The following is a 16,588-nucleotide window of genomic DNA, read 5'->3' as shown; positions in this document are numbered from 1 at the left end:
GAAAACTGGAGTAGTTGCACACAGTAACCAATCAGATTAAATTTATTTCTAAAGTGGGATAATAAAATAAAAGCAATATTGATATGGGTACCTACTTCAGTTTTCCCTTGCAACGATTTTCTATAAATTTCCCTTGGTACTGACGTCCGTTATCTCACAGTACATCCCTCTACATACCGTACATTTCTATACTACATGAAATACATAACTGCAAATCACAAGGAAGCTGCCCCATAAATGCAATAACAGACTGAATACGGCAGGGGGCGCTAAAACGCTATAACCACTTTCCTACTCCGCCTCACTGTGTTGCCAGGCCGGGGGCGGAGCTGCTGTTGCTGCGTTCAAAAAAAAAAAAAGCAGAGAGATCAAGCAGGATCTTGTCCGGGTAGTGTAATCCGCCGGATACGTCAGTGGTGTCGGCCAGTGAACCGGAGGGGCGTCTGTCACGGCTTCCGTATAGCAAGACAATTGCCATAGTTAGGAGGTGGAGGAAGGCACGCATTTACCCCCTACCTGTGTGAGAAGTACCCCTGGGCTTGGAAGCCATGTTGTGTGCAGAGCCCAGTGATGTTCTGGGGGTCATGGCTCCGTAACGACTGCACGCATAGCGGACACCGAGGAGAGCCGGGAGGAGGAGCAGCTCGTGGCTGGTTAGAAGCAGGAAAACCCCAAACGAATACCGCTGTATCCGGCCTTCAGTGGACTCCACATCCCTGTAGTGAGAGCGGCCACCTCTACCCTGTGAGTAGTGTTCCCCGTGTGTCTATGCGACCCCCTTATGGTGGTGCGTCATATATATATATTATTGTGTATGTATAGTGGCCCTTCCTGGTGCATTGTATAGAGAGCTGTGTGTGTATATAGAAATCCAGATTGTGGGGTGTGTATGTGTGTGTGTGTGTGTGTATATATATATATATATATATATATAGGGATTTAGTAGGTACACAGTTGCTGGCAGTCCCATTACTCATAGCTTATTAAGCTTTGGATGTCATGCAAGTTTTGTGGCACCGTCTTGGCACACAACATACCTACCAGTTCACCCACAAATGGGTTCATTCTACATTTACACAATAACCATCAAGGTACGCTTTATAAATCCTCTCTGATAGATCTAATTGGGAGATTCCAGCTGGTGCCAGGGGTATTTGTAGTTTTTTCATATGGCAAGCCTGGCTATAGATCAGAAGCCTTTTTTTTTTAGAGATCAGATAATGATTGGATCACAAAGAGCAGAATATTTTGATCAATTTCGATCAAATGTCAATGGATGCCGATGTGACTGCAGAGAATCCCCTTGGGTAATTCCAGCCTTATCATTCCATTGTTGAAAGGGGTTTTCCTCCATAGTAATTTATGGTATATCACTAGGAGATTGAACATCTTGGACGCCCACCTATCCCTAGAGCAAAGGGGCCATAGCTCTGGTAAAGCACAGTGGACCTTCAGATTTTTATTACTTTTTTTCTGCTCTGGTTCTGGGCGGAGAACTGCCATGTGGACCACTTTCCGTTAATGGAGCTGAGCTGTGGTTAGTGCACAGTGCTGGATCGGGGATAGCGGCATGTATGAAAAAAAATAAAATAAATCAGAAGGGTCCACGGGACTTTACTCTCTGAGGGTCCCATAACAAATCATTAAGGCCTCGTTCACATCTGCGTTAGGGGCCTCTGTCGCAGATCCGGCCGAGATTACCGTAGACAATATTGCAGCATGCTGCGTTATTGTCTCCAGTAAAATCACGGACACCACAACGGAAAGCTGTCGAAACCTATTAAAGTCAATGGGTTCCGCCAGCGGTGTCTGTTTCCGTTATTCCCTTGTTCTGCTCCTCTGATGGGGCAGAACAACAGAACACACTGATGCAGGTGTGAACTAAGCCTAAGTTATTGCATATCTTAGTGGAAAAATGCTAAAATATATAATAGTTACTACCTAATTCACGGTTACGTGCAGGATTCCTTAGAGTAAGTGCTTGTCCACACGTAATGGAATTGCAGAAAATTTCTGCAGCCATTTAGTTGAAACTAGCAGACGTTGCGCTGCGAAAAAAACGCACCATTTCCTGCGTTTTTTATTGCAGAAAATTGTGTGGATTTTGCTGCGTTTTTCTCAATGTTGGGATATGGTGACATCTCGTCTGAAAAACACAGCAATTCAGTCCACTTTGCGCAGCAGGAATCGACATACTCCGCACCGCAGGTCAATTTCCGCTGGGAATATTTACACAGCGTGTGGATGAGATTTGTTAAATCTCACCCACTTTGCTGCTACTGTATTCTGCTGTGTATTTTCCGTCCGCAATTCCGGAGGTTAAATACACAGCAATTCCGCTACTTGTGGACGAGCCCTTGTTGAGATGTCAGATTATTCATTGCTGTTTTCCCCATCACAAGAGATACCATTTTTTTTATTTTCCCTACTAACGGAATCTGTACCGTTCATAAATGGAGCATTTTGGATAATGTGTATGTACGAACAGCAATTCCCTATTACATACCGATTACCAAAACACGCGCAGTTTCCCAAGTATTGAAAAAAGTGACTCAATATTTTCTGCCAATTCCAACCCAATTGATGTGCTTGTACAGGTTCACTAATGAAGAATAAGGAGAACCGTCACTAAAATGTCCATTTAGAGCCCCCTACATACACAAAGCTTGTCATGTCTGTATTCTTATATGCAGTATATGTTGTCTGTGAGATAATGTTTGTATTACATAGATTTGTGTGTGGCTAACTAGAGGTTAAACCTAGACGGTATGTGTCTAGCGGCGTGATTTATCGAAGCCCATCACCCTGTGCTTGGGTAAACCCTGAAGGAAACCACCAGTGACTCCTTCACTATAGATGGCAGGGAAACCTCCGCAGCACAGCAGGCATTATTCATCCACACCAGCAACTGCTCCAAGAAACCCTTCTGCAGGGGGATGGGAACGTGTTTGAAAAAACCCCAAAAAACAATGTAAGGAGTTGGTGCGGATTGGGAACAATGGGGATGAGGAGTTCTTACAGGTGATGGTTCTAGAACTGCTATTCACATCTCATAATAAAGTGCTACTATATACATAACTATAGTAAACATTACACATTCCTACTATCAACATCTACATATTTTAAAAAAAATATATATATATATTTTTTTTTTCATTCTATATTTAAGTGTTTTTCTGTTTTTTTTGTTTTTTTTTAAATAATGATACAGCTGGAATAGTCACATGACCGCAATGACTAATCGATTTAGCTATTTGATGATGCGGTCATATAACGGTCTTCCGACCAATGGACACGAGATGATTTAGGCTTCGTTTAGATGGCGGTATTTTGCTTCTGTCTTTGTAACCAATTCGAGGAGTGGGTCCATAACATGGAAGGTTGGTTTTGGCTTTGAAATACTGCCCTCTGAATGAAGCCTTATGTCCCCCTGCACACGTAGCAGATTTTCTACCTGGATTTTTGGGGGCAGAAAATCTGGCGGAAGACTTCTATGCAATTGGATGAGATTTAAAAAAAAATATTCCACGTGGAAATCGGAGCATTCAGTGGATTTCACTCTTCAATGTACAAGGGGTGAAATTCTGAGCACAATTACTCAGATTAAAATGCTGCAGAAAACGGCAATTAATCGGCTACGTGTGTGGGTGCGAATTGTGGCATAAAGATTGACAAAAAAATCAAATCTTCATTCCACAAATAATCCCTGAATTTGCTTGAGCTTATTGTGCTCTTTCCTAGAATCCAAAAATGTATAAACCAAGAGTAGTTGTTTTGCAAGTTCTTCTTCTGTCCAGCTGTTTGTTGTGGCTGCTCCTAGTAGTCGTTTTTATGGTGTTTATCTTTATTTCACTTTCGTTCTAATCGGTAATCCCTAACACTAGCAATATACAGGCCAGGTTGCCTACAGTCCCACCAGCATTGTAATACAAAAAAGGGGAAGACCTTGCAACATATCTGCAACAATACGATTGGCTTTAGATGTGGAAAATAATTCTGATTGTTGCAAGTATCGTTTCTATGTTGCACTTCAATCGTCATGTGTAGTAGCTGATCAATGCGATCGGAATGTTCAGTCAGTAACTACCATGAAAAATTGTCATTGTTGGAACTGAGCATTTTGGTGCCACACAAATATATACTGATAATTGTTAAGAAGTATTTTTTCCATGTGAAGGCCGGATTCACACGAACGAGTACAAACTCGGACGTGAAAAACTGTTGTTTTTCACGTCAGAGTTGCACCCATGCGGGTCCCGTTTTCATGGATCCCTTACAGACTTGAGTCTATGGAGGGATCTGTGAAAACGGGAGACAATAGGGCATGTTCTATTCTTCAACGGACCCTTCACATGGTCCATTGAAACAACGGCCGTGTGAACGGCCCCATTGAAATACATGCGTCCGTGTGGCGGCTGTTGTTTTATCGGCCGTCACACGGACGTATACTATGGTCGTCTGAATTCGGCCCTAATATGGGCACCATGAAAGCTAAGAGCTATTGAGGGATTGGCTCTTCTTCAGTTTATTATACACAGATGTGGTAAGTAAGTGCACCCCTGCCTGTATCCAAAGTCGAGACTGTTGAGCTTGCTCCGATCTGAAGTGTTTCCATGTTGTCCACTGTAAGTGAAATGTCTGCCCCAGGGTATTGTTTACCTCGCTTAGGAATGACCCTCTGTCATGCCAGGCTTTTATGCTTTATTTTAGATTGCCTAATGAGTCTTTCCTTTGCCACTCTGACTTGTGCGCCAAGAATCAACTAAGCAATATTGTGTCAAGTGCCTGTGTATGTTGCCTCATTATTCCTATTACGGAAGATGGAACACTTAGTGGCCGAGTTATTAAATTGTTTAGCAAACAGTCACTAAGAAGCATCTATAATTTACCTGTGCTTCTACCATGTGAATGTTAAATATTTCCCAAAGTGAGGATTAGATTGAGGTTTCACATTCACAAGTAAGGGAATGTGCACGCACAAAATAAAAAACGTCTCAAAATATGGAGCTGCTTTCAAGGGAAAACAGCTCCTGATTTTCACACTTTTTTTTTTTAATCAAATTCGCGTTTTTAACGGCTGTTTTTCTATAGAGTCTATGAAAAACGGCTGAAGAAGTGACCTGCACTTCTTTTTCGTGGCCATTTTTTTTACGCGGCCATTGTGAAAAACGGCCACGGAAAAAAACGCCCCGTCGGAGCAGAATGCAATTTTTCCCATTGAAATCAATAGGCAGATGTTTCGAGGCGTTCTGCTTCCGTTTTTTCGAGTCGTAAACGCCCCGAAATACGCCTGAAAACACTCCGTGTGAACATAACCTAAGGGTGTGTTAACATCAGCGTATGGGTTCTGTCAGACCTTTCCGTCGGACTAGCTGGTCAAGGGGAAGATGAACAGAAACCATAGCTTTCGTTTGCGTTACCATTGATTTCAATTGCAGTTGGTTTCCGTTTGTCTCCGTTCCGTAAGGTTACCCTTTTTTCGGTGGAATGAATAGCGTAGTCGATTGCGCTATTGTTTCCGCCAATGGTAATGCAAACGGAAGCTATGGTTTCAGTTTACCCTTCCGTTAATGGGTTCCTCCGATGGAAGGTTCTGACTGAACCCTAAAGGCTTGTCCACACACAACGGAATTGCTGCAGCTCTTTGCTCTGCAGCAAAAACACACCATTTCCTGTGGTTTTGGCGGCAGAAAATGATGCCTAAATTGCTGCATTTTTCCCAATGTTAGGTGTTGGAGACATCTCCTCTGAAAAACGCAGCAATTCAGTCCACTTTCCGTAGCAGGAATGGTCATGCTGCGGTCTGAAAAATGTGCTAAATCTCATCCACTATGCTGCTACTGTATTCTGCTGCGTTTTTTCTGTACCAAAATTCCGCCCTGAAAAAAACGTGCCAATTCCGTAGCTTGTGGACAAGCCCTAAGACTGATGTGAACAGGCCCTAAGATGTTTTTCCATCTGGAAACGGTATGTACTGTTGCAGCTCAGAGACTGTTGCACCTGTGTGGCTACGTTCACGTTTTTTGTCATTTGGATTTTAAAATTGTCTTTTGTATCAAAATTGCTATCTGCCACCATCCAGTTCTTACCAAAGAGCAGTACTCTGCATTTCTGATTTGGTTTAGGCCAATGGTCCTATAAAGACAACCCCATATGGCCTTCATGTCGGAGGACCCTCTCTCTGTATGGAGAGCTGCTAAGTATCAACGGTTCATCCATGCATTACTGGTGACTGCTACAGGAGAAATGTATAGCCGGACGCAGCGCCACCTGGCGATAACGACTACTTCATTAGGGTTAGAGGATTTGCTGTGACCGGCTTCTTTTTAACTGTTTTATAGACCTTTAATAAATGACCATGTACAGCAGCCTATTCCAATCCATTTCTTCATGTTGTTTTTAATTGAAAGCCAGAAAAACAATCCTCCTTCTAAACCCTGCACTCCATTTGGAAAGAATAGAATGAAAGCTGATGAAAAACTGGTACCTAGTGTCGGATTTTGACAGATGGGAAAACGGATTAGTAACTGATATTGTAATTGCTCGTTTTATGGGCGAGAAATCCCATAATAGAGCAGCCTGTATCTGTTGCTCTTTAGCCAGATTTGCAATATAAGGCTTTTTTCACATGTATGAAGCTTCCATCAGTGGAGGAAATAGTCTATAACAAGGAAACAGAATACACTTTCCGATATTGTAAAAAAATAACACCTATATTGTCACAAACCTGTATGGTGGATTCTAAATGCACACTCTTTGTATCCGTCAGTAAATTAGCACTTATGGACACGTTCGGCATATGCCTCGGGAGCTTTCCCAGCACATATGTCATACATAGTGTTAAAACGCTATGTGAACAGAGCCTAGAAGAGGGGAAATCTGATTTCCTCATATCCCTGGTATGTTACTGACTACAACGCATGCCAATGTAGACTTCTGAGGAGAGTGTTTGCCATGCAGATTGTCTGAGTTCAGGGGTGTAGGATATATCTGCTGGATATGCAGGAAACTCCTCTCCCTGCATTGTTGAACCCTCTTTTTAGTGGGCACACCGTTTCTACACCTTTTTGAGTGTCCAAGATTAGTCTTCCGTTCCTTAGGCTATGTTCACACGGGGTATTTTGCCGAGTTTTTTGACGCGGAAACTGAGTCGCAAAACTCGGCAGAAACGGCCCGAGAACGCCTCCCATTGATTTCAATGGGAGGCGTCGGCGTCTTTTCCCCGCGAGCAGTAAAACTGCCTCGCGGGAAAAAGAAGCGACATGCCCTATCTTCGGGCGCTTCTGCCTCTGACCTCCCATTGACTTCAATGGGAGGCAGGAGAAAGCGTATTTCTCGCTGTTTTATGCCCGCGGCGCTCAATGGCCGCGGGTGAAAAACGGCGCGATGATTGCCGCGAAAATCGGCGTGCAGGGAGAGGAATATCTGCCTCAAAGTTCCAAACGGAATTTTGAGGCAGATATTCCTCCCCCAAAATACTCAGTGTGAACATAGCCTTATAATTCCTGTGGTTGCCTGTATACGTGCGGTAGTAAAATACATAAAGGTATATCTGATATTGTAATAACCATATATGTGGATGGTGATGGCAGACATTACAATGTGATAATTCATTTCTGGCTACTGTAATTGTATATTTTGCAAGTGTCCCCGTGAAATGCATTTGTTCCTACAGAGTACGTCTCTTGTATGTGTGTGCTATACCTTGTCCATATCTTCTGTGGACGTTTTTATTGAATAGTATTGGGTCTGGAGGAAATTCTTTTATTAAGGCCCATGCAGACGAACGTGCTTTTCGGCCGCAATTCCCCTGAAAATCCACGGGAGAATTGCGGCCCCATTCATTCCTTTGGGGCCATGCACACGACTGTGGTTTTCACGGTCCGTGCATGGCCCGGGAGCCCGCACCGCAGAAAGAACGAGCAAGTCTTATTACAGCTGTGTTCTGCGGTCCAGGCTCATTGAAAATAATGGCCGCGGCCATGTGCATGACCCGCGATTTGCTTGCCGCTGACATTCCGCTGCCGGCCGTCCTGTAAATCACGGCCGTGCACATGGCTACGGTCGTGAGCTTGAGGCCTAACCCCCACGGTTCCTTCATATCTTTAGGATTGTAATCTTTAAGCCTCGGTTGCTATGGTTTCCATGTTCATTATGTCAGTGAGAAGCTAAAATGTAGCTTGCGATGTGTAGGTGTTAATAAAGCGACTCCCCCGTCCTCTTAGCTGTGCGGATGCTGTATAAAGCTTCTCTTCTTTTCCTAATCTTAGGAGCAACCATTGGAACATAAGGGGCGATTGATTCCTTCGTTGCCTGTCAGGAAAATGTTTGTAGTCACATATGGCTTAAGTTTTGTCTTTTTTTTTGTTTTTTTTCACAACTGTTCTCTTGAAATATTTTGTACATCACTGTACATCAAGGTCAGAGCCATGTCTCTGACTCCTCAGCAACCCGATAGGTAATAGAAAACATCACAAGGGAGAAAATATATGCCGAATTATAACAGCTCGGTGGCTCAGTGTTCAGCACTGTTGCCTTGGCCCTGGGTTCAAATCCAACCAAGGACAACATCTGCATGGAGTTTGTATGTTCTTCCTGTGTTTTTCATGGGTTTCCTCCCACACCCCAAAAACATACTGCTAGGGAACACAGATTATGTGCTCTAATGGGGACAGTAAGTGTAGGCCTTTGTACAGCGCTGCGGAATATGTTGGCGCTATATAAGTAACAGAAATAAATAAACATCTTAGAGTATTCTACTCTCTTCTCTGGCTTGGAAATGCAGTCTTGCTTTTTAGGCCTGATTATACTGCTAATGTTTTTAGGGAAAAAGATGTCTAAAAATGTGGCCATGTTACTTTGAGTACCCGCAATGAAAAGTTATACAATTTTCCAATAAATTTGTCATGGTTTTCAGTATTTCCTCTTGTAGTCTTTGAATAGGAACTTTCATTGTCTACACCTAGCTGATAACAAAACAAAACAAAAAACCTAACCTGCCCATGGTCATGTAACGGGTGCCCGGCTCTGTAGACGTGTACCTGTAATCTTTCCTGCACCTGTGTCATGTGAAAGGACAGATTTTAATCCGCTTCAAGTAAACAATGAAGGCCCCTATTGAAAACCTGCAAACGCAGATCTTGTAAACCATGAGGCATTGATGAAACTTCATCATACAAAGTATAAGGCTTTGTTCACATCTGCGTCGTGGTTTCCGTTTATAATAGAAACCTTGTAGGTTCAGGCAATCCGACACAGATGTGGTCAGAGCCTAAGGCTGGGTTCACACAGTTTTTTTGACAAGTTTTTTGGTGCGGAAACCGCTCCACAAAAAATGACCGAAAATGCCTCCCATTGATTTCAATGGGAGGCGGGGGCGGTGTTCTCCCGCGAGCATGCCATATCTTCGCGCGATTACGCCTCTGACCTCCCAATGACATCCAATGGAGGCAGAGAAAGCGTATTTCGCTGCGTTTTATGGCCTCGGACAAAAAACGCTGCGAAAATCAGCGTGCAGGCAGAGGAAAATCTGCCAAAAAATTCCAAATGGAATTTTGAGCCAGATTTTCCGCCTACAAAAAAAACTCTGTGAACCCAGCCTAAATTGGTTTGCAGAAACCTGAATACCCCTTCAACCGGCAGCATTACTCTGTCATTAGTCATTCCTTGATCTTCTCAGTGGTGTGTGTGTATATATATATATTTGAAACCACTCCTATCATGGATGCGTAAGCGTATTCGTATCTCTCTCAACCTTTCAAATAATTTCTTGTTGTTTTTTTTATTAATAGCCTTTTTTGTTTGTTGCATGTAAGCCTTCCAATGTAATGTATTGACCTTACTGACGTTTATGTGAAATTTGTAACCTCCTTAGTCTCATTATTTTGTCGTTTTATATAAGAGCGTATAAATATTGGTGCATACACCTAACTCCACTTACAAATGGAGCCATTGCCAGTGGTACAACCCTGCCCATCCCCCCCTCCATATGTTCAGCACAGCCTTCCATGCTTATATAATGACCAGCGTCTCGATACTTCCTGTCTGTATAATGAGCTGATGTAGAATAAATATTGGCGACCACAGTTATTGTGTCTCTGTTACATGTATACACAATGTGGAGAAGGAGGCACGAGAACATGCAGAATGAAGGATTTCAGTGGAAAACACCCAGTTGCATGCTGCAGGGTATTTCATTGCATTAGACAAGTGGTGTTGGGTTTTGATACTTGGACACATGACTGACTACGTTACTGACTGGAAACTATATATCAGATTGTAGTCAGTGATGTGTGGCAACCAAAATGGTCTTCAATAGCCCCTTTCTTAAAGGGATTTTTTCAGTCCCTAAAAATTGATGACCTATCCTCAGGATAGCCCATCAATAGCTGATAGCTCGGGGTCCGACTGCCAGGACCCTTGCAGATCAGCTGTTTTGAAGGGGCTGCAGTGCTCGTACGAGCACTGCTTCCCTTCTATACCGGTCACTGCTCGTATTGTAACTTGCCGACACAGCAGTAGCGTCCGTTCACAGTATTAAAGCCTTCTGCCATTCACTTCAATGGGAGAAGGTTTTAATACTGTGAATCGCTGCTACTGCTGTATCACAGTGTGAGCAGTGACCGGAAGGGGAAGTAGCGCTTGTATAAGTATGAGGGGGGTCCTGACATTCGGACCCCGAGCGATCAGCTATTGATGGCCTATCCTGAGGATAGGCCATCAATTTTTAGGGACTGGAAAACCCCTTTGATGATTTGTGCATGACAATACAAATGGCCTTGCAGTGATGCTTTGCAAATTGTTATAATACAGAAAATGTGTAAGGCTGGATTCACACTGTTTTTTTTTAACTTGCAGTTTTTTGTTGTTGTTGTGGACTCCAATTGAAAGCACCAAAACAAAAGAATGCTTTCTAAAACTGCAACAAAAACGCACAGTGTGAACCCAGCCTAATATGAATTATTCTGCCTTTGGTTCTTGAGAAATGTTTGAACCGTGGCAGATGGGGGCATTATGGCACATCAGTAGTCTAGAATGCCGTCCAGCAGTGACGGAGAAGGAGTCCCATCATCCAATGGCGTGACACAAATTTGTTTTTCTCATCACTGATTAGAGTAACAGTTGACATTGAGAAGATACAGTATGTCCAATATCTGTTGGTAAACATTACTAAATCATGACGCAGTGACACTTTTCTTTGAGCTATATCGAGCTGTTTCTCTCCTGAGCGGATTCTGCACATTAATTATTCTGCAATTTGCTGCTTATTTTTTTGTGACCTTTTAATTATGATACGTCAGAAGGGACATGGCAACCAGTAATACGACATAGGTATCATACTGTTGAAATACGTTTCATAGGGCGCTATGAACATCATCTTTTTCAGAAGTGTGCTAGAATATGTTTTCCTGTAAGGCGAGCACAAAATAGAAATTGTCAGGATTACAAGGGACGATGGTCTGTCCATCCTAAGGCTATGAACACATCACATTTTGTCCCTACGCTTATCGTGTATATCGGGGATACAACAGTATAATTTTGGCCTCCGTCTGACTGGTATACGTCAGTATACTTGTTTTTTTTTTTTTTTTTTTCTTGAGGATGAAATAGCGTAGTAGATTACGCCTTTTCATACCAAGGTATCCTGCAAAAAAAAAAGTATACCGCACGGTATACGTTTCTAAACCTGGGAGTGTATGGGTGATATATGGGCTTTTTAGCGTTAGACTTTTATGACCCATGCATTGAACACATACCATCATAGTTTATGGGCGACGTATTCGTGGCATCCATAGACTATAATGGTATCCGTTTAACGTATAACCCCATGAACAGGGTCATGAGTTCATGACGTATATTTTTAACATACCCCATTACATTTCTATGGTGGTGGATGCCGCTGTTAAGGCATCCGTCACAGCCTACGTTAATCTTATACGTCGGGTATGCATGAAGCAGAGGCCATAAACATCGTGTTCAGAGACTGAATTGTGCCCGAGCTTATCTATTCTATTTGTGTACTAATAGTGGCCGCTGTTTAAGTATTAATGTTCCCAGAAATGTCAGGATGCTTGTAAACCTGCGGATCTGTAAACTGTTGCTATGCAACCCCCTTTCCATAGCTATTTTCGCAATGCTCCCTCGTAGGGTAAAAGCTTCCATTACACTTCTGGCTCTCCATTACAGAACATTAGCAATGATCTTCCTGTCCAGACTACTGTTATTAGTGTTTTATCTCCTATTGATGAAGTGTGAATCTGTTTTGACTAGTTCACTAGTTTAGTGCGTGAACTGTCGTAACCTGCTCAGCTCAGACGTTGCGTTGTATGTCATTTTCTTGCTATGCAGTCTTTCTTTTTCTGCAATTCAGGAGTTATTTTCCTGTTGTATGTTAGAATGGCATGGCAGACGCCCTTCAGCAAACAAGACAGAACCCTCACGTGGCAGGACTGGCCGAATGATGACAGTCTGATCATTAATAATATAAACTGTTTACACTTAGTGTGGCGCGGGGATATATTTCTTTCTTGTCCGTGATATATTTGTGTCATTTTTCACTCTACTCTATGTTCAACGGGGACGTGTCAAAGATAAAAAAAATATATTCAGACCTCGTTCAAATGAATGAAACATATTTTCAGTAGCAGAAATTTCTGCAACACAATTTTCAGGGGGCCTAAGGGTGGCATAACATGGTTCAATAATGCGTACGATTCTACAACATCCGGCTACATGCTAAGACTATCATAGTTGAAACTAAAGACTCACAGATGACGACTTTTTTTTTTTTTTTTTTTTTTTAAATCAAATAATTTTTTATTAACGTTTTCACAGTTTAAGTACATGAAAACAACTTTGAACATCCTCCCCCCTCCCACGCCACCCTATCCCACCCCTTGCTCAAAATGAGAACCACTTTTAGAAAATAGCAGTGTACAAGACAAATTAGCATATGTTCCAGGAAAGAAGCAGAGACCTCTAGAGGTCCTTCATAATAATCATTCAATATCGGATCGTCATCGCATCAATGTTTTAGTCCAGTGGAAAAGACTGTTTGACAAATATAATAGTGTCGGCACATATCATACAAATCATTATCAGAGGAGGGCCAGAGACTAGCAGGAACTCTCAGGATCTCCAGTCAAGAAATATGATCATATAGGCAGTCGGTTTAGGAGCATCTCAGCTGAGGCCAGATCCGGTGTGTCCAACCAGGGAGCCCATAGGTCCTCAAACCTCTTATACTTGCCCCGCCTTACATACACAAATTTTTAGCGCCACAGCAGAATATTGACCCTGGTATTCAACTCTACAAGCTCGGTGGGGGGTCAGTATCCTTCCAATGCGCAGCTATCCGCTTACAAGCCTGATGCAAAAGTCACAGAACCGCCAGTCTCTGCCCCTCCGTCACAGGTAATTCAGAATTGTATCCCAGGACACAATAGGATCCATGTCGATTGTACAATTATACACCTGACCTATGAGACCCACCACCCTCCTCCAAAACTCCCCAAGCCGCGAGCAATTCCAAATAACATGCAAAAGATCAGCGCCATGTTCCCCAGAGCGATAACCGGTATCTCCTTTATATCCCATCTTATAAAGAAGAGGGGTCCTATATACCCTATGCAAAAGGTAGAATAGACTATACATTTCACTCAGATGTGTTAGGCACTGACTCTAGAATGTCCCGCCAAACCTCGTCCGCAATCTGACCTAGATCTCACAGGTGACTACTTTATAGTCAAACTTGAAATAGTGCTATAAAATATGACCGTAAAATCACCAAATCAATGTGTGTAAAGGCAATCGATAGTCTTCCAATTAAAAAACCGCGTTGCCAAGAAAACCGTCTAGTAGCGTGCACAATGATTGTGTCTAAATTGGTCATTATCGCATTAACCAATTTCCACAAGTACAGATGTGTCGCATATTTCACGATATAAATCTAATCGAACAAGCCTCTAAAATCACCCTGAAATGGGGTGGAGGTGTAGATTTTATTTAGGTGTAGAACGTTAAGGGTCAGTTCACACGTAGTGTAAATACTGCCAAATTTTCTGCCACGGATTTTGTTGCGGAAAATCCTCAGCATAATATAGTATTAGCAAAATGGATGAGATTTTAAGGCCTCTCATCCACACGCTGTTAAAAATGCTGAGCGGAAAAAAAAGTTTAGAAATTGAGGTGCGGCGTGGTTTTGTGTTTTTTTTTTTTAAATCCGCATCATATCAATTGTATTCGCGTAATCGCTGCTTATCTGCTCGTGGTTTTCCCCTTTCAATTTAATGGGGTAGTAAAAAAAAAAAGCAGCTCAGAAAAAAATATCTTATACTTACCTAAAATTCTGTGTTTCTTCGTTCAGGCAGGCTGCCAGGGATGACGTTTCACCCCATGTGACAGTTGCAGCGGTCACACGGGATGACACATCATCCTAGAAGGCCGGGTTGCAGGATAACAGAGACGTGTCGCCATGGCTACGTAAGTAGGAAACCTTTTTTTTTTCAAGTGCAGTTTTCGTCCGAAAAATGTCACCACAATTTGGTGTGGTTTTCGGCTAAATTCCCTGCGGTGAACGGGGTGGATGTGATGTGTGCTGTTACGCAGCATATCCACCCTTTGTGAACATTAGCCTATATATGCTTTCTTGTGCCATCTTTCCAACAATTGACCGTTCATATCTTAGTATGTGTGTATAGTTAGCTTGTTTTGCTGTAGACTACGGTTTACATTCTTTGTGAGTGAGCAGTATATTTTTCCTGTGGAGGTTACATTTAGCACGGACAGCTAATTCAGAATTTTGTGTAGATACACATTTTTACTGTGACCGTTGAATTTGTCTCACACTGAAAGTCCCCCAAAGCTCTCCATTCATTTGTGGCGCTACTGGAGAGGACGGTCCCGGATGTCCCATAGAAATCGAGTGCTGGCCTAGCATGTGCTACATTCTCATGGAGCACTTAGGGGGACCTTCGGTTCTCATTGCTGGGTGTCCCAGGGATCACACATGTATCCTCCACCCTTTGGATAGGGGATACATGTGTTTTGTGGGAAAACCTCTCTAATAATTTGTAGTGGTGCTAGCATTACTCATATATCTTGTGTATTACTTTGATGTCCAAAAAAGAGGCAGCACTCCAGAAAATGAACATAATTCTGGTGGGTTTATTTCATGCGCTACGTTTTGGTTCCTAATCTGGAACCTTTCTCAAGGCTTGAAGGTTCCAGATTAGGAACCAAAACAAACACACAAACACGTAAAGATAATAACTATATTAAAGCAGCCATTTTAGAAGCTATAAGGTTGTCTTTATCTTACAGTATAACAGATTCTTCCTAGAAAAGCATAGCCCGTAAAAAAACGCAGTGCCTGAACGATGTCGGCCTGGGAGTGATGAGCTAGTGTGGCACATGTGGCTCATGACCTACAGCTGTGTGGCTTAACTGGAGATTTGACCCTTTGAACTGGCTACGTAGGTATAACTTGTAGCTCACGGGCTTCAATGCAAAATCTGTAATAGGACCTACAATATGCCATTTATGATAATATTGTTGTCTTATGTGGCAGATGGGCCATTGGGCCCCCATTAGGCACCTAAACCTAGGGGCAGCTGCTGCTTTTGCACCCTCTATAGCTATGCCCCTGACCACAATACAATTGCCTGATTGACATACCCTAAAGGCCGGTGCAGCGTTGATCGGCTTTCGTTTGCTCAGGTCACTCGGAGCTATGGACGGGGAAGAGCAGTCATTACTCGGATCGCTTGTCCATACGTAATCATGTTGGCAGCGCGTCTCCCTGTTTACACAGGGAGATGGGCTGACGAGAACGATAATATTTAACTTTTTTAAAACTATACGACCAGCAGCAGATCGAGCGTTTGCTCGTTCATCTGCTGATCGCTGCCCTGTTTACACAGGGCAATTATAGGCAACGAGCTTGTCTGCCCGATAATCGTCCAGTGTAAAACTCCCTTTATCATAGAACAGTGTTACTTTGCATGGTATAATCTCAGTAGTTCTGAGAGTTTTCTATCTTCTGTGCAAATCCTACAATACAGACCGCTACCTAACACCTCTTGCACACGACAGAGTTCGGGCCGTGAAAAACGGTCCGTGTGTCGGCCCGGCCCGACCGTGGTACAGGTGAACGGGACTCCTGCCATCATAGACGTTTTATGATTCTAGGAGTCTCTGCCTCCCCACGGAACTCCAGTTCCGTACTGTATAATTTTGTTCAGTACAGAACCACAGTTCCGTGGGGAGGCAGAGACTCCTAGCATCTTAAATGTCTGATGGCAGTATTCCCGTTCACCTGTGCCACGGGAAATGCGGCCGACACAAGAACCATTTTTCACAGGCCGAGCTCGGTCGTGTACAAGAAGTGTAAACTTTATGTAGGACATGCATTTCACAAGCTCCGATCCTTTGCATTGGTTTTGACTCATCATTCTTAAAATTGCTTTCAAACTACAAATCCAAATCTCCAAGTATGCATAACTGGTATGTCAAGAATGCAAGACTGAGGCTTGTTTGGACAAGCAGGTATCACTAGGTAAATGCAGAGTTCATTCTGCCCATGTTTACT

At 42.9% G+C, this 16,588-nt stretch overlaps 1 protein-coding gene across 1 annotated transcript in view; it reads left to right on the top strand.

Moving 5' to 3' along the window:
* The first annotated feature begins 309 nt into the window (after positions 1-309).
* The window catches only part of CDK17 (cyclin dependent kinase 17), a 209,563-nt gene continuing 193,284 nt past the window's right edge, over positions 310-16,588 (top strand). Inside the window, exon 1 of the mRNA XM_075856764.1 lies at positions 310-744. The gene's annotated coding sequence lies outside the window, so the exon portion shown is untranslated. The remainder of the gene's footprint in view (positions 745-16,588) is intronic.

This window comes from Rhinoderma darwinii, chromosome 3 (genome assembly GCF_050947455.1).
Source record: "Rhinoderma darwinii isolate aRhiDar2 chromosome 3, aRhiDar2.hap1, whole genome shotgun sequence".
Taxonomy (NCBI): Eukaryota; Metazoa; Chordata; class Amphibia; order Anura; family Rhinodermatidae; genus Rhinoderma; species Rhinoderma darwinii.
This window is presented reverse-complemented; position numbering and strand designations above follow the sequence as displayed.